This window comes from Terrapene carolina, unplaced genomic scaffold (assembly GCF_002925995.2).
Source record: "Terrapene carolina triunguis isolate 2854851 unplaced genomic scaffold, T_m_triunguis-2.0 Scaffold69, whole genome shotgun sequence".
In the NCBI taxonomy this organism is placed as follows: Eukaryota; Metazoa; Chordata; order Testudines; family Emydidae; genus Terrapene; species Terrapene triunguis.
In genome coordinates this window covers 45,025,863-45,049,572 of record NW_020664420.1, presented here as the reverse complement: position 1 = coordinate 45,049,572, position 23,710 = coordinate 45,025,863, and the positions used below count along the sequence as shown (strand labels likewise).

Genomic DNA, 23,710 nt, shown 5'->3' with positions numbered 1-23,710 from the left:
TCAGGGGGTTGCCTCGCTCCACCTGCCTGGTGCTCCCCAGCCCCTGACTCACAATTCCCTTGAGCACCATCTTCCGGCACGCAGAGCCACACTGCACAGGTGAGACTTCACTGTGCTGTTTCCAGGATCGGAACCCTGCCCCTACACAGCAACCCCCTGCCCCCCACGCAGCAGTGCACCCAATCGTTTCCCAGCCCCTGCCCTCGAGAGCCTCGAAACCACCATGGGGCACACCTGTCTCAGCGAGGGTGTCTTCACCCATGGTGGTACCTGGTACGGCCGCCTTGGTGTCACTGCTTGCAGGGCCTCTGGGAGTCCCCGGTACCGCCCCTGTAGAGTCCCCCCTCCATTCCACACCCCATGAGTCCCTCCTCCCTCCATCTCGGTAACATCCCTTATAGAGTCCCCCTCCGCCACCACCCGATAGAGTCTCCCTCCCCAGGACCGGCTTTAGGAAGTGCAGGGCCGATTCGAATACCCGGCGGCGGTCTGGGTCTTCGGTGGCACTTCGGCGGCGGGTCCTTCACTTGCTCCGGGTCTTCTGCGGCACTGAAGGACCCACCGCCGAAATTCCGCCGAAGACCCGGACCGCCGCTGGGTGAGTACAAATTAAAAAGTTAGGCGCTCTTCTTTAGGGTGCGGGGCCCTCTTAGGCGCAGGGCCTTGTTAGGCCCGGGGCCTGATTCAGGGGAATTGGCCTAAGGCCGACCCTGCCCCTTCCCCACCAGGCATTCATGGCTCGCCATACAATTTCCATACCCAGATGCGTCCCTCAGGCCAAAAAGTTTGCCCACCCCTGTGACTGAGCCATATATATTATAGTACGTTGCAGGATAATGTCACTGGATGCATCAAAAACATGTATGCAAAGCCCTGTGTCTTATGCATCTCATTAGACCTAAAATATATGGCCTGAACTCTGGAATTATGTGGCATTATTCCTTCAACTCCTCCAGTCATGACTACTTACCCAGTCCAGTTCAGCCCAATCAATACAATGTCTCTTGCTTTATTTCATTTGATATTCAATTTAATCTCTTTTATTCTGTGTCCATATGTTCTGGAATTTTGTGTGCTGGACTTTTTGTCTTGCAATACATGACTGAACTGTGGAAGTTGCCAGGGGAGAAACTGGTGTTTTTGACATAGGGTAGGGAACAGCTAAGGCTTTTGGCACCCAGGAGGGCATGAGAGGTATTCTGCGGTTTTGGTAATCAGGAAGGATAAAAGGTTGCTTGAACTATACTTACAATTAGCTAGTAACAGAATGAAGAAGCTTGAGGGCAACAAAAGTCCAAAAGGAGTAAATAGAGTAACAGTTTAGTCCAGGATAGAACCATTTACATCATATCTAGATGATCAATTAAAAGATACTGGATTGGACTTTTGGTTGTTCTTTTGGGATCTGCTTCTGTTTACTCTATGGCACAATAAGTATCTACAAACAGCTGAATTGAAGGTGTAAGTCCTTCCATTACAGATCTACACCTTATGTTCTCTGTTTTCCTGTCTAAAGGAATCAGAGATTATTCATATGGGAAGTGTTATGGTACAGAAATACCCAACACGTATATCATATAATAGGGAAATCACAAAATGTACTTTCCGTTTTTATTGCTCCTGAACTCAGAGCAAATAATGAAAATCAGTGCTGCAATTGAGATACTATGAATAGGCCCTGAAAATATGGGTATACAAGGGAAATACTGCCAACCTATGACTGTGCCAGTATAATTTTTCCAGCAAAGTCTAATTTAGGACATTCAATTAGATGTGTTTGCAGTAGTGGACTTAGGCGTAAGTCTTTTGCTTATGGCAAATTTAAAAGGTATCATTTAAGGATAATTCCATGGAAAAATCCCTCATAAAATGTGACTGCAAGTCCTTTTATAGTAAAAATTAACATAAATTCCCTCTTCTCACACAATCTCAGCCATTACAGCCATCTATCCCACCCCCCGTCCCCGCTGCCCCCACACACAGAGTATATTAAGTGTAAGGTGTGATGCATAGCTGCAATTCCTTCTTTGCTCCCCGGGAAGCAATTGGTCACAACACCTTATTTCCATCCCTCTCTTTCCCTGAATTGGCTCAGTTCTGGTGGCTAGTGATTTGTAGGTATGGGAGCAAGGATTCAACCCCTATTTGCCCATTTACGTAAAGAGAGAAGTAGCAGCAGCCCTGCAAAGCCATCTCTTCTTCCTGCACCTGGAGTCTTATTTGCCCCTACAACTTTATGTATAAAGCTGGATTACAATCTGTATCTAAGAAACTTTGCCTGCTTTGTAGTAGTAATATTTAAACATGCAGGGCTACAGTGTGAGTGAGGAACTCCCCCATCCCCTCCTAGGGTTGCCAGGTGTCTGGTTTTCGACTGGAATGCCCAGTGAAAAAGGGACCCAGGCGGCTTCGGTCAGCACTGCTGATGGGGCTATTAAAAGTCTGGTTCCCAGGCTAGCAGGCTCCCTACCTGGCTCTGCGTGGCTCCCCGGAAGTGGCGATATATCCCTCGGCTCCGAGGCAGAGGCACGGCCAGGGGGACGCCGCATGCTTCCCTTGCCCCGAGCGCCGGTTCTGCAGCTACCATTGGCGGGGAACCATGGCTGCCTGGCTGCGCCTCCACCTAGGAGATGAGGGACATGTCACAGCTTCCGGGGAGCCCCCCAATGTAAGTGTTGCCCAGAGCCTGCACCCCAAAACCTCTCCTGCACTCCCAACCTCCACCTATATTGTGCCCTATTCAAGTAAATTCCTGATAAAGATACCAGTGTTTGAATGCATGAAAAGAACTTGTCCCAGGACAATGTGATCTTCCAATGATTCTTTAAAAATACAAATGTAATTTAATTAATGCTGGTATGTGATTTTTTTTTTTTTTTTTTTACATCTGTGCTTTTAAAACTAGTAGGTTTTAATTAGAGTGGTGGCCTGATTTTTAGAAATAGAGTTCTATTGTCTGCATAATTTCCAGTGAGAATAGAGTATTGTAAAGCCCATCTACTATGTCAGTGCTTTTCTGTTATCTCCACTTTGAGGCACATGGAAGAAATTTTACAATAAGATTCAATCTTTAAGTGGATCAAAGAAGGAGGGTTTTCTTTAAAAACATGTCACTGAAAGATTATTATTGTGATGAAGCTAATTAAACTATTTTGTTTTAACCTTCCACTAATTTCAGTTAAATTTGCTTTTAGTATTATTTTGATATATAACAACCTATGGGCTTTACTCAGACTAAAATTTACAACCACTTCCTGCCCTGAGTGACTCACATACCATATATGTGCACAAGACCAACCTAATTCAGAAATGGATTAGGTCTCTGTGCAAGGACAAAGGGTGAAGTGGAGGAGTGGAAACTGTGCATTTTGGTGTTGCAGAGCTGCTCAAGGGACTGAAATAGTCCATTGGATGAGCTCCCCAATTCCTGTGTGCAGTGCATTGCTATTAGTTAGGCCATGTCTACATAGGAACGCTTTATCGGTATACTATACCAGCAAAGAGCTCCCATTGTGAACAAAACTATAGTTCTGGAACCATTCTCTCCCCTGGTCCATTAGGGCTGCATGGGCTAGCAGAGTTAATTCATTTTTAGGGCATAAATAACTGTTTATGGTCCCGGTGGAAAGGAGAGAGACAGATTGCAATTAATTAATTCTTGAGGAATTAAAAAAAAAAAAAACCTTGTAGAAGAAAGGGTTGGATGGGGGGGGGGGGGTTTCATCTCATTCCAGTGATTAGAAAGAAGATAAAGAGGTTGTGAGGGGGCACATCTACACTAGAAAGTTTTGCTGGTATAACTATGCCAGTTAAGGGTATGATTTTTTTGTGCCAACGTAGCTATGTTGGCAAAAGCCCTAGTGAAGATACAGTTATATAGTGTAACCCCCAAGGAGATTACCTAGATTCCTGGGGCTCTGTCTGCTGGCAGCTCAGGGGGGAGCCAAGGCAAACTCAGAGTCTGCCCGGCAACCAATAGGGAGTGAGATGCCCCTCCCAGGGAGTTCAGGAAAGGGGAGAAGCCAGTTTTGAGTCAGTCTGCAGCCAGCCAGGACAAGGGCAGGACTAGCTGTGTGGGGAGCTGGTGAATCCCAGGCCTGCATGCAGGGTTCCCTCTGAGAACTGGCCTCTAGGGACCTGAAAGCAAGATCCCTCAGCTGGGCTTTTTCTTCTCCACTGATGACTCCCAGTTTGTAGAGTTTTGCTGGGAAACTTCCCCAGCCAGGCTGAGTTAGCTCTCCAGGTCCCTAGGGGAGACCAGTCACCACATGGGCAGCTCCGCTCTGTCTGCTAGTTCAGGGCTGCTGCCTGCTGTGTGTGTGTGTCTGGATGCTGGGCTAGGAGACAACAGTTTGGATTTTAGTACAGTTGTGTAACCTGCACCTTGAGCCCTGCACCCCTTTGTGATGAGGGGAAATCCTGGGACTGAAGCAGCCTGATTCCTGCTTGAAGAGGATCCCTGCCAGCAGAGAGCAGCCCCTCTGCAGTGACTGAGGAGTCCAGAGTCATCTTTGAACCTGAGGATCATTCATGGAGTTTGTGAGTGCACCATCTTTTAGTTAGTCAGGGAATTTGTTTTGGTGACCCCCCTACTCCCTGAACTGTGTCCTCAAGCCAGGGAGTAAGGGTTTGGGGATTTTATAACCTGCTGCATATTAAACCTGTGGAGGGATTTACCACCTTCTCCCACTTGTGAGTCCTTTGGGCTGTACTGAACCCAGTCTGCCACACTGCTAAGCCACGGCAGAGAAGAATTTTTCGGTCATAGGTCATCAAGGACCCCAACAAAGTACGCGTTCCAATGGGACACTAATCTTACATTTGCTACCTCAAGTCAGGTGACTGGGGAAAGTCACAGGTATTAGCAGCGTGGGCACCGGTGACCCTAAAAATAGTGTTTTGCCCTGTTATGTATATTTGTTTCCTGTTTAATATAATTATTGTGTTTATGTGTTTGTTATTTCTTGGAAGTCTCCAACTATCTGGCAAGTAAGTGGGGATTACCCTGGGTTAGAGTTTTCCTCCCAAGCTGCCCTGGTGACTCTGTCAGGAAGGAGTGAGGGGGGTGGAGGCACCGCCAAATAAATTCATAGGAAAAAATAAAGAAGATACACCCTGCTGAGTGGGTGGCGGGATCCAGAAGAACCCAGGCCTGTCCATCAAAACCTTTAAGCAGATTGGCATTAAAGAAGGTAACTGGGTGGAGAGGGGGTTGCAAAAGCATTCTTTTGCAGAGCTTGTTTCATTTGCCAAACTGGTATAAACTATCCTGGCATAAGCACTTTTTGTCAGTATAACAGCATCTTGAGTCAATTGAGCCTGTACCGGTAAAGCTATACCAACAAACCTTTTCTACTGTAGATTAGACTTTATTAGACATGAGTAGTTAGATGAGGCCCTGAAACATAAACCCTTGTATCAGAGGCCTGGTATGAGGCCTAAGGCCTGAACTAAAGTAATGGTGAAGACTTTAACATAAAGCAAAGTTAAGCTATGAGCAAGAGGCAGGCCCTGCTCAGAGTCTGGCAAGGGGAGGGCTGATGTTCCAAAAATGCATACCTAAAAGGTAATGGACACTAGAGATATAAACATCTGCCAGGATGGTCCCAGAACACTCCGATACTAGCACATTCCACACAGATAACAAGGGACTGGCTGACCCATCCTGAACACAGGGCAAAAGGGTAATATGATGGATGGGGTTGTTTTGATTGAACCAACATGTACAAGGTGATAGGCGGCACCTTACTACGTAGAGGGGTTGTACCTCAATACGTCAGGAGTGAGGTGTAACTTGTTTGTACCTGTGTATAAGAATGCACCTCTGAGGGGTTGTCTTTGTCTGGCCTAGGGGGCAGTGGTAAATCCCGCCACTGACTGAGCCATTGTCAGGGAGCACATATGTCCTAGCAGAACTGTAGACATCTGATCCGGGGAGCTGGAGACCATGTTTCGTTTGGCAATAAACCTGGCCGGGTACCTTCAGACCTTATCAGAGTCTGTGGTCCTTGGTGTTTCTCTCGGGGTCTGCTGTGCCAGCTATCTGCGCAGAGCTGGGGCAGCACGCAGAGGAAACACACACATGCAGCCGACTGTTATCAACATTGGATAGAGCAGAACACCACACTGGTGACACTTGACGACAATGAGTACTACCTTCCTGTCTGTTGTATGGGAAACACTGTTGGGCATGAATGTCATGAGTTCTTCCCCACCTCCATCAATGTAAGGGGATTCGTATAAGGAGATCTTCAGACCGACAGTCTCCTGCACTCCCTGCTGCTTCGTTCCTTAAAAGCTCTTCCCCATCTGAATGGCACTCAGCCAACCAGAAAAGAACTGTTCCACCCCACCACCTGTACCACACGCCTTAGAGACACTACAGCTGCTGTAGTGCTGTAGCGTAGACAATTATAGTGACAGAAGGAGTGTTTCCTTCACAGTAGTAAATCCACCCCCTTGAGAGATGGTAACTAGGTCAATGGAAAAGGTCCATAGCTGCTTGTACAGTTGGGGTTAGGTCGACCTATCTATGTTGCACAGGGCATGAGGCCCCAGCCAGAGTCAGGTCGGGGTAAGAGCCGTGTGGACAGCTGTGGGGAGCCGCGGACTCTCCTGCCCTGGGTGGGGGGCCCGCAGGTCAGGGACATGGGCCAGGGCCTGCTTTCAGCCCCCCCCGACCTCAGGCAGGTGGAGGATCCTTGACTCCCGGCCCACTGTGGCTTCTGGCTTGGCTGGGGGCGGGGTCTCAGGCAGAAGAGGTGGGGCGGGTCAGGGTGTGGGCAGGGCCACGGAGGTGGCGGGAGCCCCTACACTCTTTTGGGCAGGCTCTGCCACCCCTGATTGGAGGGAGGAGGAATTATTGTTTGCATGACCAATAAGCGCTGTATGGTTATCTCATGGGTACGCATATAAATCCATGGCAGTGGAGCCAAAGTAACCGACACAACTCCTGAGGAAATCTCAGCACAAACAAAAGATTTGACTTTTTGTCTGAAACAACTACAGTGCTGACTACTGAAAATAGGGTTGGCCAAGTGAAGCCCAGGAGCCCAGAGTAGGTGAGTCCTTCAAGTTTCCTATTCATTTCCACTGGAGATCTCACAAGATCCCACTTGTGTCCTTGTAGAACTCCACTAATTTTCAGTCAGTTGTTACTGCTGCATCTCAAATTGTCATACTCTATATTTCTTCTCTTGCCCAGTAGGCCAGGGAGTTGTCTGACATAATTAAAACCAATACATTTTTTTGGTCAACCAGAGGTTCCAATTCAGAGAATAGCAAATCCACCCTTTTCAGAAGTCTACAAAGCTTTGTAACCCAGAAAACAATAAGCATTTCAATCCTTAACCTACCTTTAGCTCAAGGACAGCAGATATTACTGGCATGTGAAATAAATGACATTGTTATTCAGAAAACTCCAGTTACCCCTGGCATCCATCCTAAAAATCATCAGTTTGGAGCCACACACCACAACTCACAGCACAGCTTTGAACTATTGTTCTCCCAGTCTCTCTGTCAGATGGTGATTTCCCCTCAATTCTGCGCTTTCTGTGGCTTCCCACATATTCCATTTCCTGGTGGATCATTATAGCGGCACTTATTTTTGTAACACAGAATCAAGGGGTTTCCTGCATATAGATTTTCCAGCCACACTTCAGTAACCTTGAAAATATTTCACACTGAAGCTAAATGGTGCTATAACTTTGCTTTTGTATCAGACAACGTGAACTATGGTTTTTGTATTCTATTTTGTTTAAGCAATTTAGAGAGTTTTACTTACCAAGGTATCTTAGGCCTGGTCTACACTATGAGTTTAGGTCAAATTTAGCAGCGTTAAATCGAATTAAGCCTGGACACGTCCACACGATGAAGCCCTTTTTTTCGACTTAAAGGGCCCTTTAAACCGGTTTCTTTACTCTACCTCCGACGAGGGGATTAACGCTAAAATCGGCCTTTGCGGGTCGGATTTGGGGTAGTGTGGACGGAATTCGACGTTATTGGCCTCCGGGAGCTATCCCACAGTGCTTCATTGTGACCACTCTGGAGAGCACTCTCAACTCAGATGCACTGACCAGGTAGACAGGAAAAGCCCTGCGAACTTTTGAATTTCATTTCCTGTTTGCCCAGCGTGGAGAGCACAGGTGACCACGCAGAGCTCATCAGCACAGGTAACCATGATGGAGTCCCAGGATTGCAAAAGAGCTCCAGCATGGACAGAACGGGAGGTACGGGATCTGCTCACCATATGGGGAGATGAATCAGTGCTAGCTGAACTCCGTAGCAGTAAACGAAATGGCAAAATATTAGAAAAAGTCTCAAAGGCCATAAAGGACAGAGGCCATAACAGGGACGCACAGCAGTGCCGCGTGAAAATTAAGGAGCTAAGGCAAGCCTACCACAAAGCCAGAGAGGCAAACGGAAAGTCCGGGGCAGAGCCGCAAACATGCCGCTTCTTCGCGGAGCTGCATGCCATGCTAGGGGGTGCAGCCACCACTACCCCAACCGGGTGCTTTGACTCCATCAATGGAGAATCACGCAACAGGGAAGCAGGTTCGGGGTACGAGGAAGATGATGATGAAGACAATGAAGATAGCTCACAGCAAGGAAGCGGAGAAACCGGTTTCCCCAACAGCCAGGATATGTTTATCACCCTGGACCTGGAACCAGTAACCCCCGAACTCACCCAAGGCGTGCTCCCAGACCCTGAGGGCAGACAAGGGACCTCTGGTGAGTGTACCTTTGTAAATATTACACATGGTTTAAAAGCAAGCGTGTTTAATGATTAATGATTAATTTGCCCTGGCAATCGCGGCCAGTACAGCTACTGGAAAAGTCTGTTAACGTGTATGGGGATGGAGCGGAAATCCTCCAGAGACATCTCCAGAAAGCTCTCCTTCATGTACTCCCAAAGCCTTTGCAAAAGGTTTCTGGGGAGGGCTGCCTTATCCCGTCTGCCATGGTAGGACACTTTACCACGCCAGGCCAGTAGCACGTAGTCTGGAATCATTGCATAACAAAGCATGGCAGCGTATGGTCCCGGTGTTTGCTGGCATGCAGACAACATCCATTCCTTATCTCTCTTTGTTATCCTCAGGAGAGTGATATCATTCATGGTCACCTGGTTGAGATGGGGTGATTTTATTAAGGGGACATTCAGAGGTGCCCATTCCTGCTCGGGCTGAACAGAAATGTTCCCCGCTGTTAGCCACGCGGTAAGGCGGAGGGGTGAAGTGATCATCCCAGAGAATTGGGTGTGTGTGGGGGGGGTAGTTGGGTTTGTGCTGCATGTTAACCCGGAAACCGCAGCCCCTCCTTTTACATTGCAAACCCATTTTAAATGGCCAACCCAACGGGTGCTTGGTATGGGAAATGATGGCGCTGCTGTTTGAAACCATTCCCACACATTAAGAAGGTTAAAAAAGCCAAAAGACTATGGCTTACCATGGCTGCCTGCAAGCCGAAATCTGTTGCCTGGCACTGCGGGAGTGATCTCTCACACCAAACCGGCAGGCCCTCAATATAAGAGGAAAAATGCGACTTTGTAACGAAAGCACATGTGCTGTGTAATGTGAACAGCAAAATTTAACGTGAAAGAGTGTACCCATTGTTCTCTAAAATGTGTCTTTTTTTAACCACCTCTCCCTTCTCCTCCACCAGCTGCAAATGTTTCTGCTTCACAGAGGCTAGTGAAAATTAGAAGGAGAAAACGGCGGACTCGGGATGATATGTTCTCGGAGCTCCAGCTATCCTCCCACGCTGACAGAGCACAGCAGAAAGCACAATATGAACGAGAGGAGAGGTGGCGGGCTGAATCGCAGGCTGAAGAGAGCAAGTTGCGGGCTGAAGAGGATAGGTGGCGTCAGCTTGCTGACAGAAAGCAAGAGTCGATGCTCCGGCTGCTGGAGCATCAAACTGATATGCTCCAGCGTATGGTTGAGCTGCAGGAAAGGCAGCAGGAGCAGAGACCACCGCTACAGCCCCTGTATAACCAACAGCCCTCCTCCCCAAGTTCCATAGCCTCCTCACCCAGACGCCCAAGAACACGGTGGGGGGGCCTCTGGCCACCCAGTCACTCCACTCCAGATGATTGCCCAAGCATCAGAAGGCTGGCCTTCAATAAGTGTTAAAGTTTTAAAGTTTTAAACTGCAGTGTGTCCTTTTCCTACCCTCCTCCCCCACCCCTCCCTGGCTACCTTGGCAGTTATCCCCCTAGTTGTGTGATGAATTAATAAAGAATGCATGAATGTGAAGTAACAATGACTTTATTGCCTCTGCAAGCGGTGCTCAAAGGGGGGAGGGGAGGGGAGGGTGGTTAGTTTACAGGGAAGTAGAGTGAACCAGGGGGGAGGGGGGGAGGGCGGAGGGTTCATCAAGGAGAAACAAACAGAAGTTTCACACCGTAGCCTGGGCAGTCACAAAACTCGTTTTCAAAGCTTCTCTGATGCGCACCACGCCCTGCTGTACTCTTCTAACCGCCCTGGTGTCAGGCTGCGTGTAATCAGTGGCCAGGTGATTTGCCTCAACCTCCCACCCCGCCATAAATGTCTCCCCCTTACTCTCACAGATATTGTGGAGCGCACAGCAAGCAGCACTAGCAATTGGAATATTGGCTTCACTGAGGTCTATACGAGTCAGTAAACTGCGCCAGTGCGCTTTTAAATGTCCAAATGCACATTCCACCACCATTCGGCACTTGCTCAGCCTATAGTTGAACAGGTCCTGACTACTGTCCAGGCTGCCTGTGTACGGCTTCGTAAGCCATGGCATTAAGGGGTAGGCTGGGTCCCCAAGGATAACAATAGGCATTTCAACATCCCCAACGGTTATTTTCTGGTCCGGGAAGAAAGTCCCTTCCTCCAGCTTTTGAAACAGACCAGAGTTCCTGAAGACGCGAGCATCATGTACCTTTCCCAGCCATCCCACATTGATGTTAGTGAAACGTCCCTTGTGATCCACCAGGGCTTGCAGCAGCATTGAAAAGTACCCCTTGCGGTTTATGTACTCGGTGGCTTGGTGCTCCGGTGACAAGATAGGGATATGGGTTCCGTCTATCGCCCCACCACAGTTTGGGAATCCTATTGCAGCAAAGCCATCCACTATGACCTGCACGTTTCCAAGAGTCACTACCCTTGATATCAGCAGGTCTTTGATTGCATTGGCTACTTGGATCACAGCAGCCCCCACAGTAGATTTGCCCATTCCAAATTGATTCCCGACTGACCGGTAGCTGTCTGGCGTTGCAAGCTTCCACAGGGCTATCGCCACTCGCTTCTCAACTGTGAGGGCTGCTCTCATCCTGGTATTCTGGCGCTTCAGGGCAGGGGAAAGCAAGTCACAAAGTTCCATGAAAGTGCCCTTACACATGCGAAAGTTTCGCAGCCACTGGGAATCGTCCCACACCTGCAACATGATGCGGTCCCACCAGTCTGTGCTTGTTTCCCGGGCCCAGAATCGGCGTTCCACGGCATGAACCTGCCCCAGTAACACCATGATTTGCACATTGCTGGGGCCTGTACTTTGTGAGAGGTCTATGTCCATGTCAATTTCCTCATCACTCTCGTCGCCGCGCTGTAATCGCCTCCTCGCCTGGTTTTGCTTTGGCCTGTTCTGGCTCTGCATATACTCCAGGACAATGCGCGTGGTGTTCATAGTGCTCATAATTGCCGCGGTGATCTGAGCGGGCTCCATGATCCCAGTGCTATGGCGTCTGGGCTGAAAAAAGGTGCGAAACTATTGTCTGACGGAGGGAGGGAGGGGCGAGTGACAACATGGCTTACAGGTACAGGGAATTAAAATCAACAAAGGTGGCTGTGCATCAGGGAGAAACACAAACAACTGCCACACAGAATGGCCCCGCCAAAGATTGAACTCAAAACCCTGGGTTTAGCAGGCCGTTGATTTCACGGAGGGAGGGGGAAGCAAATGAATACAGAACAAATCTGGTCCATCTATTTTTTACATCTTAAGCTGGCAGCAGACGGTGCAGCATGACTGATAGCCATCGGCATCTTCTGGGTGCTTGGCAGAAGATGCTGTACTACGACTGCTAGCCATCATCGTCGAGACGGTTCAATAGGACTGCGGGCAGGACTGAGTCTCCAGGAGACAAAACATGTCTGCCCAGGTGCCTCTGATCGAACTCACTGAGGAATACGACGACGATGGATACCAGTCGTAATACACCATCTACTGCCAAAAGGCAAGGAGCTGCTGCTGTATAGCAATGTAGCCCCATGTCTGCCAGCACCCAGATAGCCGATGACAGCTACCAGTCATACTGCACCGTCTACTGCCAAAAGGCAATTAGCTGCTGCTGTGTAGCAATGCAGTACCATGTCTGCCGGCACCCAGATGACATATGGTGACGGTGAGCTGAGCTGACCGGGCTCCATGCTTGCCGTGGTATGTTGTCTGCACAGGTAACCCAGGTAAAAAGGCGCAAATTGATTGTCTGCCATTGCTCTGACGGAGGGGGAGGGGCCTGACGACATGTACCCAGAACCCCCCCTCGACACTGTTTTTGCATCATCAGGCATTGGGATCTCAACCCAGAATTCCAATGGGCGGCGGAGACTGCGGGAACTGTGGGATAGCTACCCACAGTGCAACGCTCCGGAAGTCGACGCTAGCCTCGGTACTGTGGAAGCGGTCCGCCGACTTAATGCACTTACAGCATTTTATGTGGGGGGACACACAATCGACTGTATAAAACCAATTTCTATAAAACCGGCTTCTATAAATTCGACCTAATTTCGTAGTGTAGACATACCCTTATTATGGCATTATCAAATGGTTACAAATTCTTTAATTAACCTTAGTTCTGCATTTTTCTATTCATTGAGAGATTACCCATAAATATTACATTAATCCGCCATAAAAATAGTGTATGTGGGGGGGTGGGGGGAAAGGTTTGATGAGACCGAACTTTCACAGTATTTCTCTCTTGTCCTTGACCTAAGACATGCTGTGTTATCTGCCTTTTCAAGGCAATGACAAAGGATGTCAAGTTAGTTTGAGTAGTCTGGTAGTGGTAAGCTTCCCACCCTGTCACTTTGGGCTGCTGTTTTCCTTTCCTTTTAAAACCATCCTACAGCCCCAAATCATTAAAGCTATTTTGCATATCTATAGCTAGGAATACAGAGAGTTTATGAAGATATTGTATTGCAGTTCTAGGATTGCCAGGCATCCAGTTTTTGACCGAAATGCCCGGTAGAAAAGGACCCTGGTGGCTCCGGTCAGCACTGCTGACTGGGCCGCTAAAAGTCTGGACGGCAGAGCAGTGAGGCTAAGGCAGGCTCCCTGCTTGTCCTGGCTCTGCGCGGCTCCTGGAAGCAGCTGGCATGTCTGTCTCCTAGTCACAGGGGTGGCCACAGGGACTCCATGAGCTGCCCCCGCCCTCAGCTCCGGCTCTGCAGGTCCCACTGGCAAGGAACTATAGCCAATGGGAGCTGTGGGGGTGGCGCCTGTGGGCGCGGGCAGTGTGCAGAGCCCCCTGGCCCCTCTGCCTAGGAGCTGGACATGCTGGCCGCATCTGGGAGCTGCCTGAGGTAAGCGCTGCTGGTCGGAGTCCGCACCCCGAACCCGCTTCTGCACCCTAACTCCCTCCCAGAATCCTCACCCCTCCTACATCCAAACCCCTGTCCCAGCCCGGAGCCCCCTCCCACCCTGTGAACCCTCGGCCCCAGCTCAGAGTCCCCTCCTGCACCTCAAACACCTCATCCCAAGCCCCACCCCAGAACCCGCACCCCTAGCTGGAGCCCTCACCTCCCCCCGCAACTTAACCCCCTGCCCCAGCCCTGAGCCCCCTCTGCACCCAAACTCTCTCCCAGAGTCCACACCCCCTCCCGCACCCCAACCCCCTGTCCCAGCTCTGAGCCCCCTCCTGCATCCTAAACCCCTCATCCCTGGCCTCACCCCAGAGCCCACACTCCCAGCCAGAGCCTGCACCCCCTCCCACAGCCCAACGCCCTGCCCCATCCCCATGAAAATGAGTGAGGGTGGGGGAGAGCGACCGAAGGAGGGAGGGGAGATGGAGTGAGTGGGAGGTGGGGACTCATGGCAGGGGTGGGGTCTTGGAGGAGGGGGGGATCAAGAGTGTTCGGTTTTGTGTGATTAGAAAGTTGGCAACCCTATGCTGTTCTATGCATATCATTAGTGATGTTCTCAGAAGCAATGTAAGGTGCATCATCATGTTTTGAGCATAATTCATGCAAATCTTCCATATGGCTGCTCATTGCAAGAGCCAAGCCATTAGGCCAGCCACATGTGCCTGCGTTCATTTATATCTTGCAGATATTTACTTGTTTTACTCAGGAATAACAACACTCCCACCTCCACTATCTAGTCTATTTAGTAGAGTTACAAAGGTTTGTAAGCCAGCCTTAAACTGTTGATGTATGCTTTCAGGAGACTAATTCTAAGAGAAAGCAATGTTTCTGCATCTTTTAAAAGGCTTGTAAATGATAGCATCATGTGTATTCCAACATATGTAGGTAATCCAAGCACAGGTAAAAGTGTTTCAAATTTCATTGAACAAAGAGTAAACATCAGCTGAAAGATTGCAAGTGTTTTAGGAAAGCTTACACAGAATACCCAATGCGTTTGTTACTTTTTAACCAATGAGTCTGAATCCTGGATAAGATCATGTTTTGAAATAGGATATGGAGTAATACGCAACCTGATTATGCATCTTGGAACATGTCTTATTTATGACAGTCAGAAGAGTTTGGGACTGCAACAAAAGGAGAGACAGAGAAAAGTTTCTGCTTTTAGTGAGGATTAATTATCATACTGTAATCAAGGCCTTTACCTTGAGTTAACTATATCAAACTACAGAATTATAATTGCTATCTGTCTACATCTATAATATCTGAGCTAGTAATTCACAGTTTGCGATATCATAGCCTGATCACCTGCATCTTTGCAGATTCTGACTGACTGGAGAGTCTGTGGAAGTTACCTGCTTGTTACCGTATCTGTAAGTCAGCTAAGTTTTATTTTTATAGTAATTCCATGAGTCTGATATTTATTTTACAAGAAATATTCAATAAGATCACAGAATTGTTTTCAGGCCATACTGTGATGATTTCATGATATTCTCATGAGATGTTTATGCTGTTGGCACTGTTAAAATATTAATGCGTACACAATACTGAAGAAACAAAGTTTAGCAATAGACTTTGAAAGGATTTTTTTTTACTTTTAGGCAAATGAAGACTATTTGTCAGAAATCCATGTTCTCAGCAATGTTCTTTATTTGTTTCCAACATAATTTATCTAAAGAAAAGTTAACTAAACAATTATATGACTCATGTTTTCCAGAATATTTTTCAGTATCCATCTCCCTACATTCTGATGAGAACATATTAAAAATTAAAGAAAATGTTTTTTTCTGAAGAAATATATGTATACACACACACACACACACTGATGGTGCCTCAGGAAAAACAAAATTTGCTGTTTTTAGTTATAATTGATCTGGAAAAGTCCCCTTCCCTTTCATCTATCTTAGTTACTTATATCTCCCTCCCCCATTAACACAGTATTGGAGCACCTCACAGATTTTAATCTATTTATCCTCATAACACCCCGGGAGGTAGGAAAGCGCTGTTATCCCCATTTTATAGGTTCTCAACTGAGGCCCAGAGAAACTAAGTGACTTGCCCAAAGTCTCACAGAAAGTCTAAAGGAGAGCAAGTCTGTAGCAGAGCAGGAACACAATTTTCCCAAGTTTTAGGTTCATGACATAGCCTCGGGACCATCCTTTCTTCCCTTTACAGTAACAGATCTCAGTAGAAAGTATATTTTATTGTAGTTTCAGTGAAAAAATACTGTTGAAAGAACATCAGATTGTGTTTTACAGTTAATCCACATGTGGCTTTCATTCAGATATACACATAATTCTTATTGTGGTATGTCCAAATGAAACTATGTATCATGGCAGTAAGAAGCAGATGTTTCATGAAAACACTTCTGTTTTTCAAATTAAAATGTTTATTTAAGTGACAATTCAATAGAAATTTGCCCTAGTAACATGTGCAGAAGTTTAAAGAAATATGCACTTTTAAAATATGTTTTGCAGCAGATTATTGTATTACCGTTACTATTTCTTTAGAAGACTGAGCTGTCTATGAAATAATTTCTTACTATGAGCTGCTATTCTTCAGTATGTCTGGCAGCACGTCTTTACGCATGTGTATATATAGTGTGTGTATATTCCCGCTTGTCACTAATTCCTCCAGAGTGCATAGATTTCTGGCATGTCTCCAGAAAGGAAACTTCTGTTTTATTTTGCAGCAGAGAAAAGTGTTTTTTTAAATATGGAAAATTATTTTTCCCAGTTATGAATAGCCCTTTTTCTTGATGGAAACTATGTAAGACCTGGGCCTTGTAAAACTTGTAAGTCTTTGCCACCTGCTCTCCCCCTGCTCAGTTGGGAAAGGGAGGAGGGAAGCTGGAGTGTTTGTATGTGGGTGAAAGCATCACAGGAGGTTTGGTGGGGTGGAACCATATTAGACTCTATGCACATGCTCACCAGCCAGAGGAGAGGTCCTGAAAGGATGCTCTAGCCTGTGTAAGTTAGAGCAGCCGTTAGGTCAGTTCGGCCCCCATTCAAGCCAAGGATCAGGAAACCAGAAAGGTGGCTTATAGTGACCTTTCCCTTGCCACCTTGGTTCTTGCACCTAACAAGGCTCAGTGCGATCTAGGTATAAGATCTATAGTTAAGCAGTTACATATCTGCTTTAATCCTTAGAACCCTTAAGATGAACACAGTACATTGAGCGATGTGAGCTGAGTTTCTTTTCTCCCTCCTTTGCCATCAGTCCCACATCCTCCCTACCCATACATCAGGGGTTCTCAAACTTTTGCTGGCACGACCCCATTTTAATTAAGTATTTCCTACCAGGACCTCAGATAGCATGGATGACACCATTTTGAAGAGCAAAATGGCATCCTACACATAGTACGACAGTGCACGCACCATATGGACAGGGTCACGCCGCATGGAGGATGCCATTTTGTAGAGCAAAATGCCATCCTCCATGCATCATGACCTCTCACACACACACCATACATGTGAGATCATGCTATGAAGAGCAAAATGGCATCCTTCATAGACTAGGGATCACCATGACCCCATCTGCTGAAGGCAGAACCCCATTTGGAGTCCTGACTCACATTTTGTGTAACACTCCCATAGGGCCTGATCCAAAGCCAGTGAAGTCAACGGGAATCTTTCCATTCACTTTAGGGAGCTTTGGATCAAATCCTTAGTCTCCTCCCTTTCCTTCTCCTGCTTTGGATGAGTGCCCTCCCACCAGGCATAAAAACTAAACCTTTACATCTTTTTCACAGCAGAAGAAGAATCTGATTTTTCACAGTCAGACAATTCAGAAACAGTCAATGGTTTATAAGTAAACTTCCCAACAAAAATTCACCATTCAGCTTAGAAGAAGAATGGAAGTTTGGACTGGAAAGTTGGACCGAGAATAACCAAGTCCAAAGGGAGAATTTGTTCAAAAGTTATGAGCATGTAAATACAGTGGGTTGTAATGTAAGCCCACAAAGAACCCAGCCAATGCTTTAATACATCAGCCCTGGCAGTTTCTAAGGGATCTGAGGGAATCAGGCACCAGCTTCCATCAACTTTCAATGGGAGTTAGGAACCTAACTTCCTTAGGCCCCTTTGAAAATCCCAGCCAATGTGCAGGCACTGGAAGTCTCTTGCAGATATACCTGCCTATGGCATCAATATATGCATTGTCACAGTGCATATCATGAGCCTGTCCGATCATACCTCTACTCTACTATGGAACTCCTGCTGAGCTCGTTGAGGAATTCCCTGAGCAGAGCATCTGGAGGGATTATGTTATGATGCCTACTCTAGTTGCATTTTCGTGACACTTGCATATGCAATAGTAACAGTGTAAATGAAAGAATCCTATTCTCTTTGCGCTTACACCGGCTTGACATCAGTATATCTCCAGTGTCTACAATGGGGTTACTTCGGATTTACACTAGTGCAAATAAGAGCATACTCAGGCCATACATTTTCTTCTTATATGAAGATACGTAGCTGAAGGGAAAAAAATATAGTGATCATTGTGTAATGAAAATTGACTTATAAAAACAAATGTACCAAAATGTTGGCATACAAACAGTAAAAGCATTTGAATCAAAAAGGAAGAGCTGCTTCCTCATCATATTTCCTGTCATACTCTTTTATCCTTTCTTCTTCTTCTTTGTCCCTCCTCCCCTTTATTCTTTGTCATGCCATTGGAAGACAAGGATGTTCGTACAAGATGAACCCTTGGGAGACAAGATGAGAATGCTATTACTTAATGTCACACGGAGAAATCAGCAAGCTATACAGGAATTCTTTCTTGCTAAAGACATAAAACATGCCCAGGGCTGTCAAATGAATGCTTCATTTTAATGAGAAACAGTGCCAGAATTATGACTTGTGCTTTTAAAAGTGTAATTGGTAATAATAGAGATGCTATACAAATGTAAGCCATTGACTATGGCAACACAGTTCTTCTTTATTATTCCTCTTTCTCATCTAGTCCTTAATTTTAAATTTAAAATAAATATTAAATGACTATTTATAAAGGCATCCCATGCCCTAAGGTTCTTGGGTGTCTGACAATATCATAAATAATATATACAAATAGTACAAACTATGGTAATGAAACTACCCAATTGAGGAAAAGGTACCAATGAAAATGCTTAGCACTTATATACTGCTTACTCTCTTCAAGGCTCTTTGCGATCATTCATGAATTAATCCTCACAATCCTCCTCCTCCAGTAGGTGAAAGTAATTTATTGTCAGCTCAAACTTTCAAACGTAGATGGGTAAATTCATATTTAGGTTCTTAACTGAGTGGCCTGAAGCCTGGAGGTGTTGGAAAACCCATAGTTCACACTGGATTTCAGTGGGTGCTGTGGGTGCTCAGCACTTCTGGAAATTAGGCCCTTCTGCTAAGAACCTAAATATAAATCTAAATGCCTAATTTTAGGCACAAGCTTTTGAAACATTCAGCCACATTGGCCAGACAAGAAACCTGGGACACAGAGATTAATGACAATCCTGCATCTTGGCAGGGCGTTGGACTAGATGACCCTTGCGGTTCCTTCTAGCCCTATTGTGCTATGAATCTAATATTTTGCAACACAGATAACTAAAATTAGGCACCTCGGGAGGAGATTTTGGAAGCTAGGCACCCAGCTCCCATTGGTTTTTAGTGGGCCATGGACATCTAACTGTCTTTGTGACTTTGAAAATCTCCCCCTAAATCTATATCTAGATGCCTAAATAAGTGGTCTGATTTTCAATGTTGCTGAACACTCACATATTCCATTGACTTCAGTAGTTGCTCGGCACCTTTTCAAATGAGGCCACTCATACAGTTGCCTAAATATGTGTTTAGGTGTTGCACTTTTAGCACAAGTGTCAACATTTTGGCCTAAGCGACTTGCCCAAAGATATTTTTTTAGTAAAAAGATACCTATCCAAGGCTCTAGGTGTCCAAATACAGCAGCAATTAAATCACAGCATAAGCATATACTGAATCAATGTTAGCACCAGGTTGAAAACACAAGAGTTCCTGGCTCCCTGTCATATTTGACTGTGCTTCTCTCAAATATATGAATAATACACAAATTACTGTTATATCATGTCATATTAGAAGGAGGACCACTTCTTAAGGCCCTGGCTCCTTTCTGCTCAAAAATATAATACGGGTCTGTCATCGGTTCCAATTTGCTGAGGACAAGTGCCCTAACGAGAGATGAGACACCAAACAATGACTTATATAGATTGAGCCAATATTGTTTAAGGTTAAGGCTTTATGTACTAAATGTAGATCTTGAATTACAGTGTCTGAATTACAGGCAGCCCTTGTAGCTCTCAGTGTGATCCGCCTTGATTTTCATGCATGAAACCCTTGTATATTCACGGTGTACCATTTTGTATTAGCTGGAGTCTGAGATATTATTTTCCAGGATGGTCTCAAAATATTAGTAATCTGTCTTCAAGGTTGTGAATGCATGAATCATTGTTGTAAAGTACACAATTGGAAGAAAAAAACTCAACAGCCTCCAAATAGGTCAGTCATTAAAAAATAAAAAGTCAGTTCTAATCTACGCTAAGTGTGGGCTTCCAGTTTCAGCTGATGGTCAAATATGGGTCCCTGTGTGTTCAAGATAAAACTCACCTATCCTAAGTCACTGCTTCATATATTTCCCTCACCCTGAAAGCAATTTATCTGCCTTCTTGCTGGAGGACCAATAGAGGTAAAGGGGGTTTCAGCTATCTCTGAGGAGTCATTCTGTATTTTCACTGAGCTATTCTGTCTATAGTTAGAGGACTATTATGGCAACTTGTTATCCACAAACACTGACAGTCTGGCACTTACATGTCCCACATCCTCACAAGTTTACAAATTATCTATGACTAATGAAGTGGCAAGGGAGAATCCAGCGGAAAACTTGTTTTGATTCAGACTGAGCACATCCTAGATTAGAACATTTTTACATTCCTATTCTGTGGCTATGAGAGGCAAATCAATCATTCTTTTCCTTTGCCATAGCATCAGCAAAATCCTATCCACTGGAACTGTTCAGAGTGGTGGGCAGCCTGCTGACCCTGACCAGCCTGAACTCTGCTGCACAGCGAGGAGTTCTCATGGCGAGGAATTTCTATGTCTATTTTTGATGCAATGAAGATTGGATCTAGGCTGACTTAGCTAGCAATGAGAGGGCAGTATCAGGCAAGAAGTTAGAAATATACCAAAATCTCTGGCTGAGTTTCATTCAATTTTTGCTAAAGGAGGTCTTGGAATCCACATCAGGTCAGGACATCCGTTCAGAGACCCTGTGCCTCTGTATTAGCTCCAGGAGCTTCAGCTTTCCTCCAGTTCCTAGTAGTGCAGTTCCCACAATTCCTTCTTCTGCCACTGCCTCCTTCTGGTGCCCACCTAGCCCCCAGGCACACTTATACACACAGAATGAAATGAGAGTTCTGCTGCTGCTGCTGTGAGGTTCCTATGGGATTCTGGGTGGTGATGAATGTCCTCCTTGCATACCTCCCTACCCCTCTCCTTCCCCAGATGAGCAGCCTCAGGCCTATAGAGATGGTTCCACAGAGTCTGAGGCAGCGGTGATCGTGCACTAATCCCCACCTGTCATCACACAAGTGAGGTGAGACGCAAGCACAGAGGTTCCCCTCCTGTCCATACCTAGGGAAAAGATTTGCCATTTAAGCTATTCTATCTCGATTTTGCAATCTAATACAGGCAGAGTGGTAGTGCAGACACAGAATCACTGGTGTGATCATGAGAGATGGAGACAGAGAACTGCCTTGTAAAATGATTGTGTGCCAGGCTTCCTGCAATAACATGATAACTTTCTTCACTCACTAAGGAAAAAATAATTTGGAATAGCACATCATAATCTCTTCAGAAAAAAATTAAACCTATGAAAATAACTAGTTAACATTGCATTTTATACATTACAATGTTTGAATACATCTTCAAAACAATATTTCTTACATAAATGGTGGAATGCTGAATCAAGATATGTTACTGATTTTTAGATTATGCTACCAAAAATATAATTAATAATGCTTTTTAGCATTCTACACTTGCTAGTAGTAATCTAGATTAGTAATGGCCACTTAAATATAACAAAATGTACTCTAGTTGATGAGCATCATGATTTCCTACTGCACCAAGGGGGAGCAAAGTGAGAGAATTTATAAACTGAATGCAAAGCAAGCCCTAAAAATTAATTTGTTGTCTAGTTCTTGACCATTACACTAAGGTCTGAGAGCCTCTAAAAATATTTTTTAAAAGTAAATGCTCAGCTTCTTTGCATCCCTATCTAGTAAAATAGTAGATTATGTAAACTACAACAATCTAAACCAGTGCAAACTTCTTGAGCCCAGAAAACCATTATCATTTTCCCCTAACATTCACTGACTGCCAATAGTTGTATTCATTTTAATATCAAAATATTCACACCCATCATCTCACACCTGGAGTCTTCCTGGACTGCTGCAAAAGCGAAAACTCAGATGGGTTATTTTTTCTGAGGCTAGCATGGAAGATGCAAATTGCTTTGGCTAATAGCTCCTAGAAAACCTACAAAATACTGAGTGTCAAATCACTGGCCCTGATAAGTCTGTTTTGCAATTCTCCAGCTCCGTGTCCCCTCCAAAATCACAGCTCCAGACATAGGGGATGTTCCAGGAGAAGGAAAGGGCGAGGTCAGAATGCACCTTGATTCAGAAATTCTTAATATCCACAACAGCACCTTGAAGGCCATTGTAGGTGGTGATAAACTAGAGAAGTCTTGAGGCAGCTCTAATTTATGCTGAAGGTCGAACAGTCGCCCGACAGCCCTAAGGATATAGCCACTTTTGTCCTGCTGCAACTTAGTCCTGAATTGATCACAGCTCAGCCAGACCCAAGATTAAGATGCTGGGTGATTTTTTTCAGGAGAGAAGGATGAATCTTTAGAGAAGACACCTTGATATATTCTCCTCCAGGACCTATCTTAAAGTCCCCCTACTATCTGGTGTAATTCTGGTGCATTACAAAGGCAAAGTCAGCCTGGCAGGGATGGTATATCTCCCCAGGAGATAAACCTGATCAGAGGCAGGGAAAGCACACACACACACAGATCCTAACTGTGTGTGTGTGTGTGTGTGTGTGTGTGTGTGTGTGTGTGTGTGTGCATGTGCGAGTGTGTGTGTGGGGGGGGCGAGCGTGCCCAGGCATGTATAGTGACCATTTGTTGGCTAGCCCCTATAAACATAATAATTTGGGAAAACCCTTGTAATGACCCATTGTAAATTATTTCCATTAAGAAAGCTGATGCAGCACTGCCTTCCTCAACATATAAAAAATCAAGGGATTAGTATAAAATACATGAGGGTTTTTGGTTGTGTTTGTTTGTTTTAAATCACATTTTGGGCCTGTTGTGTGACTCCTGCATTTTGAACTCTTAAATCTAAAGATCTTGACACCCATTAGTGTGCACATGTTTCAGAGTGCAAATTGAACCTGAAATAAACACAACAATGTGTGTGGGGGGGGAATTCCCCACCCATCGTACTTCACTTCCTTGGGTTGTACTGGGATCATCACATTGCCCCCAGTTTTATTGCACAATAATGAAGCTGGAGAAGGATAAGAGCATGCAGCTTCTAGTGGCTAGAAGTAGGGACTGTAGGCAGTTCAGCTTCTAATTCCTGAGTTGCCTCCTCGCCTGCAGTTTCTCATGTGGTTGAGAAAAATTGCAACACCTTCAGTAATCTCATGAGTTTGAAGCTTTGTTGTAGAAGTTAACTATATATTCAGTCAGATTGTGTATCAGAGGGAGTAAGATGCTCCTTACCACTGAGTAGGGTTACCATATTTGAACTTTCAAAAAAGAGGACACTCGGGGGGGGGGGTGTAGCCCTGCCCCCTAGCCACTCCCTCCTAATTCCCGCCCCCCTGACTGCCCCTCACAGAACCCCCAACCCATCCAACCCTCCCTGCTCCTTGTCCCCTGATCGCCCCTTCCCGGGACCCCTGCCCCTAATCACCCCCCGGGACCCCACCCCTTATCTAAGCCTCCCTTATCTTTGTCCCCAACTGCCCCCTCCTGAGACCCCCCCACCCTACCTGTCCCCTGACTGTTCTGACTCCTATCCACAC

At 45.8% G+C, this 23,710-nt stretch overlaps 1 protein-coding gene across 3 annotated transcripts in view; it reads left to right on the top strand.

Moving 5' to 3' along the window:
- The window catches only part of HAPLN1 (hyaluronan and proteoglycan link protein 1), an 84,629-nt gene that overhangs the window by 15,903 nt on the left and 45,016 nt on the right, over positions 1–23,710 (top strand). The window contains exon 2 of one of the 3 annotated variants that reach the window (XM_026649161.2): positions 14,930–14,980. The exons of the other annotated variants lie outside the window; for them this stretch is intronic. The gene's annotated coding sequence lies outside the window, so the exon portion shown is untranslated. The remainder of the gene's footprint in view (positions 1–14,929; positions 14,981–23,710) is intronic. 3 annotated transcript variants of the gene reach the window in all.